Source organism: Trachypithecus francoisi, unplaced genomic scaffold (genome assembly GCF_009764315.1).
Source record: "Trachypithecus francoisi isolate TF-2019V2 unplaced genomic scaffold, Tfra_2.0 Lachesis_group9, whole genome shotgun sequence".
Taxonomy (NCBI): Eukaryota; Metazoa; Chordata; class Mammalia; order Primates; family Cercopithecidae; genus Trachypithecus; species Trachypithecus francoisi.
In genome coordinates, this window is record NW_022681474.1 from 62,659,179 (window position 1) to 62,666,296 (window position 7,118).

Below are 7,118 nucleotides of genomic sequence, written 5' to 3' on the forward strand. Positions count from 1 at the left end.
TGGCACGATCTCGGCTCACTGCAAGCTCCGCCTCCCGGGTTCACGCCATTCTCCCGCCTCAGCCTCCCAAGTAGCTGGGACTAGAGGCACCCGCCACCATGCCCGGCTAATTTTTTCGTATTTTTGGTAGAGACGGGGCTTCACTGCGTGTTAGCCAGGATGGTCTACGATCTCCTGACCTCGTGATCTGCTCGTCTCGGCCTCCCAAAAGTGCTGGGATTACAAGCGTGAGCCACCGCGCCTGGCCAGACCAGATGACTTTCTAGATACAAGGGAAAGAGTTGGGTTAAGTTCATTTAAATTTTTGAGCAGGGGGATTACAAGAACTTCTGCTCGTTTGAATATCAGCATCCACTGATACGTTCCTGTTTGCTTTGCTTTATTGGAGGATGGGGCCATTTAAAGCCATTGCTCCACAGAGTATTCTGATTGCAATTGACTCATATGAATAACAATAATATTCCCTCACCAAGCATAGCTATTTATTATGTGGTTCAGTAGGTGTGGTTTTCTTCCCATCTTGATTTTGCATCAACTCCTGTTCTGTTACGCAACAAATCTTCAGCATTATATCATCTTGTTTTTTTTAACCTGTGGAGCTCTGAAGCTCGGAAAGTAGAATCATCTCGTAGAATCCATCAGTCTTTATTTGAATCAGTGCAGTATTTTTGTGAAGTTTAGCTACCGGAGCATAGGGGCAAGGCGCAAGTCCAATTTTGTCCACTAGGTGGCAGACAAGAACTACTTTCTCTGCATCCCTCTCGAAAAATAATGAGAGTCACAATATGGAAAACCTAAGCGCTGTGGCTCATACATTCCTATTTGTCCTCTGAACTTAGAAAAGGAAACACAAATTTGTATGCCTAATATCGCTCTGTGGTCCACTGAAAAATGCCAAAAGGTTTTCAGACTACTCAGTTGGGGTACAGGTACTTTTGCTTTTTGGGTGGATTTTTGGAGTTTTTTGTTTGCTTGATTGGTGTCTTTGTGTTTTGTCCAAGTGAAAAATAGTGGTGGGAACAGATCACGAAGGTGGTAATGATAGTGTTATAAAGTGAGACTATATTGATTACAATGTATTAATTTTTAATTAATTCATTCATTAATCTTTTGCAGGTCAGGGTTAAGGGGAGTGCGGGTGGAAAGGGCAGTGGGAATTGTGCAGGTAGGTGGAAGATATGATCAAGGTGAATAGCAATGAGACTGTTTCCAAAGGCCATACAGTCTTTGCCACTCTCTTCTAAAATTATTTTTTGAGACAGATTCTCATTCTGTTGCCCAGGCTGGAGTACAGTGGCACGATCATGGCTCATGGCTCATGGCTCTGCAGCCTCAACCTCCCAGGCTCAAGCGATCCTCCCACCTCACACTCCCCAGTAGCTGGGACTGCAGGCGCACAACACCACACCTGGCTAATTTTATTTTTACTTTTTTTTTTTTTTTTTTTGAGATGGAGTTTCTCTCTTGTTGCCCAGTCTGGAGTGCAATGGTGCAATCTCTGCTCACTGCAACCTCGGTCTCCTGAGTTCCAGAAATTATCCTGCCTAAGCCTCCTAAGTAGCTGGGCTTGCAAGGGCCCGTCACAAATCCAGCCAGCTAATTTTCTGTATTTTTAGTAGAGATGGGGTTCTCCCACGTTGGCCAGGCTGGTCTTAAGCCCCTGACCTCAGGTGATCCACCCACCTCAGCCTCCTAAAGTGCTGCGATCACAGGCATAAGCCACCAAGCCTAGCCCTATTTTTACTTTATTTTAGAGATAGGGTCTCGCTATGTTGCCCCAGATGGTCTCCAACTCCTGGCCTCAAGAGATCCTCCTGCCTTGGCCTCCCAAAGTGCTAGGATTACAAGCATGAGCCACTGGCCTGGCCCCTTTTAGAAATGCCCTGGCAAGCCAGACAGGGCTGAAAAACACGACTAAAAGTTACTTTACAGAGACATCTAGTTTATTCTTCTTCCGGATAGAACTATACTCAAATCAACAGTACAATGAAACTGACAGTGGGCTTCAAACCTAACTCTAATATTAAATTTCAGCTGGGCACAGTGCTCACGCCTGTAATCTCAGCACTTTGGGAGGCCAAGGCAGAAGGATTATCTGAGATCAGGAGTTTACGACCAGCCTGGCCAATATGGTGAAACCCTCTCTCTACTAAAAACACAAAAATTAGCTGGATGTGGTGGTGTGTGCCTGTAATCCCAGATACTCAGGGGGCTGAGGCAAGAGAATTGCTTGAACCTGGGAGGCTGAAGTTCCAGTGAGTCAAGATTGCGCCACTGCACTCCAGGCTGGGTGACAGAGCAAGACTGTCTCAAAAACAACAGCAACAACACAACAAGAAAAATGGAATTGCTTTGAACAGTGGAGTCAGAATGGTTTTAATCAACATCCGTTGAGTGTGCATTTTGTCTAACATACTCTACAGTGAGTATTCTTGAACTGATGTCATAACTATCACACCCACCCAAAGGAACTTAAAACTTACTGAAGCTTGTGAGACTGCTACATATTTTTAAATATTCTAACATTCCGTTTTCTCCTACACAATTTCTAACAATATCCAGACAGCAAAAAAAATATTACTGCATGTGAAAATGAAATTTGAAAAAAAACCTCTATTTACAACTCCCTTGGTAAAGTTTCTTTTTGTTTGTTTGTTGAGACAGAGTCACCCTGTCACCCAGGCTGGAGTGCAATAGTGCCATCTCAGTTCACTGCAACCTCAGCCTCCCGAGTTCAAGTAATTCTCCCACCTCAGCCTCGTGAATAGCTGGGATTACCAGTGCAAACCACCACCATGCCTGGCCTATTTTTCTATTTTTAGTAGAGAAGATGTTTCACCATGTTGACCAGGCTAGTCTCAAACCCTTGGCCTCAAGTGATGTGCCCATCTCTGCCTCCCAAAGTGCTGGGATCACAGGCGTGAGCACCCGTGCCCGGCTCCCTTGGTAAAGTTTCTAATATTTTTAGGTAACTGTTTTGAAGATATGTTGTTTTCCTCTCCCAAAAAAAGCAAGGAAGACCAGCTATTTAAAGCTAATGAGATCACATTAAAAAGATAGAAATAAATATTTTTACGCATTTCCTTAAATCTCAGCATTCTGAATAACTTGGGCTTTTTTTTGATCAACTTCACTAGGAAAAAAAAAACTGTTACTGATTTGGAGTGATGTTTCCACAAATAGGACTCCCATACATGCTTGCTCATCTCCTCCCTTGAACTTCCTCTGTGCTGCTTTCTATATATTTAAAGTGGAATGGAAGTTTATTATATGAAAGCAGATGGTGTTTGGCCCTTATAAAGAAAACCTAAAACGCAGCATGGAGTGACACAAGCACATTGCCTCCCCTGCAAGTCTGTATTTACACCTAAGCTGCGCAATTTAGGTGTGACTTTGGGCTAGACGTTCATCTGAGCCTCAGTTTCCCCGATGAGTAAAGGGCCTAGATCACTGACCCACCCTTCACTGAGTTTTGGTGAGAATCACGGGCGCTAACAGGACTCCAATTAAGGTCAAGCACTATGCAAATAGGAGCAGCATTTCTGATGTTGAGAAAGACAGCGCGGAGACCCGGGCTGGCTTCCAGAGGGTGCAGCCCGCCTGCGTTCTCGGGCTGCGGGCCGCGTCACCACCACCACCACCACTGAGCCCGGCTGCGGCCGTGCAAACGCAGTGAGTCATTCGCAGGGCTGGCAGAGGGTGCTGGCTGCGTCCCTGCATCCCCCAAGCACGGAGGGATGCGGGAAAATCACTCTCAGAAGATGCAATTGCTTTAATAATCGACTTTCACCCTTTGTAGCAGAAAAACGACCGTGGCCACAGTACCACAAAGTTTCTGGTATGTGATTTCACTTTCCAGTTTTCCTGGGGAAGTCAGCCGCCTCTGCTAGGGAGCATTATTACCATATATAGATAGAAATCTGCCTGGTAGGGGGGAAAAAAGAGCCCAGGAGAAGCCTGAGTCAGTTGCCTTAGGTAGGAGTGACTGTTGCCAGGGTCAGGATAAAATCTGCCCTTCAGCCGACTTTATTACTAATCCTGTGAAGTTGCAGATGATTCAAACAGCAGAAAAGGGAAGTGTTGCAAACATCAGCACACTCAGGACATCTAATCCGCAGGAGAGGCTGTGAAACAGTTATTAAAACTCTGGAAAACAGATAAAAGAGACTGTTCTCAACCCCGGGGGGAAAAACGATAAATGTTCCTACCTTTATTTCTAGATTTGTTGTTGCTTTTTTTTTTTTAAGAAAACAACAACAAAAAATTCTAAAATAGAAGCAGTTTAACTAATGATCTAGGACAAAAATCTCTGTGACTTTGAAGCACTGCTGTAGGTTAAAAAATAATGCATCACGCAAAACAGTAGTTTTGAGACCAGCCTGGGCAACAAAGTGAGTCCCTGTCTACAAAAAAATAAAAATTAAAAAAAATTAGCCGGGCTTGGTGGCATGCCCCTGTAATCCAAGCTGCTCAGGAGGCTGAAGCAGGAAGATCCCTTGAGCCCAGGAGTTCAAGGCTCCGGCAAGCTATGATCTAGCCACTGTACTCCAGCCTGAGAGACAGAGTGAGACCCCATCTTTAAAAAAATAAAAGTAGCCGGCACAGTGGCTAACACCTGTAATCCCAGCACTTTGGGAGGCTGAGGCGGGTGGATCACCTGAGGTCAGGAGTTCGAGACCAGCCTGGCCAACATGGTGAAATCTTGTCTCTACTAAAAATATGAAAATTAGCTGCACTTGGTGGTGGGCGCCTGTAATCCCAGCTGCTCGGGGGGCTAAGGTGGGAGAATCGCTTGAACCCTGGAGGCAGAGGTTGCAGTGAGCTGAGATCATGCCATTGCACTCCAGCCTCGGTGGTGAGAGTGAAACTCCATCTCTAAATAAATGAATAAATAAATGTTAAAAAAAATTACTGCAGATATAGGCCATAGACATAAGACAACCTTGCTGACAAGTTGAAATGATTAGTAAGTATATAGTAATTGTCTTGATGCTTGTGACATCACAGTTACTGGCAAAAAAAAAAAAAAAAAATAGAGCTATCAAGAATTTTGACCAGACATGTTTCAGGAAGAAGGAAAGGACTTGGATGAATGTTTGGAAAACAATGGAAAGCTTTTACACCTATTCCTGACTTCCATTTTGCTAGATTGCACATAGCTCCCAAAACCTCATTTTCCCAATCATAAAATAATCATAGCATCTGTCTCTACTTAGTTTTTAGTACTCTATTAATATCTTCTGTGATTATTCCCATAACGCTTTTTGAATCTCTTGGAAGAAATATATACCTTCTCATTCTTAGACTTTTCTGTCACAGGCTGTTATGCTCTGATGATCAATATACAATTACATATAATATATTGTTATCAGATGATAATAAGTATATAATATGAGGAATCTAAACATTACAAAATAACCAGAAGGAGCCTGTGAACTTATTCTTAGATTCCATAAACATGACAAAAAAAAAAAGGAGTATCTATCCTACATAAACCAACCAGGAAAATGCCTCTGTGACATTGCTCAGACTTAATGACAAAAGTGATGGAAGAAACCAAGTAATTACACCGTGGGCTTTTGTTTGTGTACAAAAAAAAAGATCTGGTACAGTGATTTCTTACTTAATGTTGTCAATAGGTTCTTGGAAATTTCAACTTTAGACAAAAGGATATATAAGGAAATCAATTTGACCATAGGCTACTTGATATAAATGAGAGTTAAGATCCTCTGGCATATCTCTGATCACAAAAACATGACCCAACTTTCAAATAAAGGCCCAAAGCACTTCTAATATTAAACATTGAAATTCATGTAAGCTCTACTTAACATTTAAGAAAGATGAATCAAAACAAGTAACATAATGATTTGCCTGCTGACTCCAGTTCAGGGTCACTGGTGGCCAGAACCTCTCCCAGCAATTCAGGGCGCAAGGTGGGAGCCCACCCCCAACAGGACGCCATCCCATCATGGGGCGCACTCACATACACCCCTACTCACTCTCACCTGGACCATTTTAGACACAATTCACTTAATGTGCATATCTGTGGGATGTGGGAGGAAACCCGAGGACCCAGAAAGAACCCACACAGACATGGGGAGAACACACACACCACACAGACAGTGGCCCTGGCTGGGAATCAATTTTTTCTTCTCATCAACGTTATAAAGAAATGACGTTGAATGAAAGGAAAAAAGACATTCTTCAAGGACTTGTTGTATGGTACGGTTTGACTGTGTCCCCACCCAAATCTCATCTTGAATTGTAGCTCCCCTAATTCCCACATGTTGTGGGAGGGACCCAGTGGAAGATCATTGAATCATGGAGGCTGTTTTCCCCATACTATTCTCATGGTAGTGAATAAGTATCACGAGATTTGATGGTTTTATAAGGGGAGACCCTTTTCGCTTGGTTTTCATTTGCTCTTTGCCTGCCGCCATGTAAGATATGGCTTTGCTTCCCCTTGCCTTCCACTGTGATTGTCAGGCCTCCCCATCCATGTGGAACTGTGAGTCCATTAAACCTCTTTCCTTTATAAATTAACCAGTCTCGGGTATGTCTTTACTAGCACCATGAGAACAGACTAATACATTGTACTTTATCATTAAGTAGACTATCTTTAGTTTTTTAAACATTCTCATTGTAGAAAATTCAAACAATGCAGGAATGCAAAAAAGTATGAATACTCCTTATAGTCCCACAGTCTCCAGAGACTAGAGATAATATACTGCCAGATCTCCTTCTTTTTTAATTTTTACTTATTATTATTATTATTATTATTATTGTAGAGATGACAGGTCTCACTATGTTGAGCAGGCTGGTCTCAAACTCCTGGCCTCAAGAAATCTTCCTCCCTGGCCTCCCAGAGTGCTGGATTACAAGCCTAGCCACCGTGCCCAGCCTCGGCCAGACCTCTTTCTTAGGATAAACACGCACACATGATCGCAAAACAGATAATGTTCTGCAATGTACTTTCCTCACCTAATGAATTTTCTGATTACTATATAGAGATCAATCTCATTCTTTTCATGGGCTGCAGTCATTGACTGAATATTCCACAATTTATTTAAGCTGTCATCTCTTGATGAAAGATTCCCCCAAGGATGTTTCTCCATTAA

General features: G+C 42.9%; 1 long non-coding RNA gene across 1 annotated transcript; it reads left to right on the forward strand.

Moving 5' to 3' along the window:
- The first annotated feature begins 3,450 nt into the window (after nt 1–3,450).
- LOC117082158 lies at nt 3,451–4,414 on the forward strand. The gene is made up of 2 exons (XR_004436496.1): nt 3,451–3,672; nt 3,800–4,414. It is a non-coding gene; the product is annotated as an uncharacterized LOC117082158 (long non-coding RNA).
- The last annotated feature ends 2,704 nt before the right edge of the window (nt 4,415–7,118 follow it).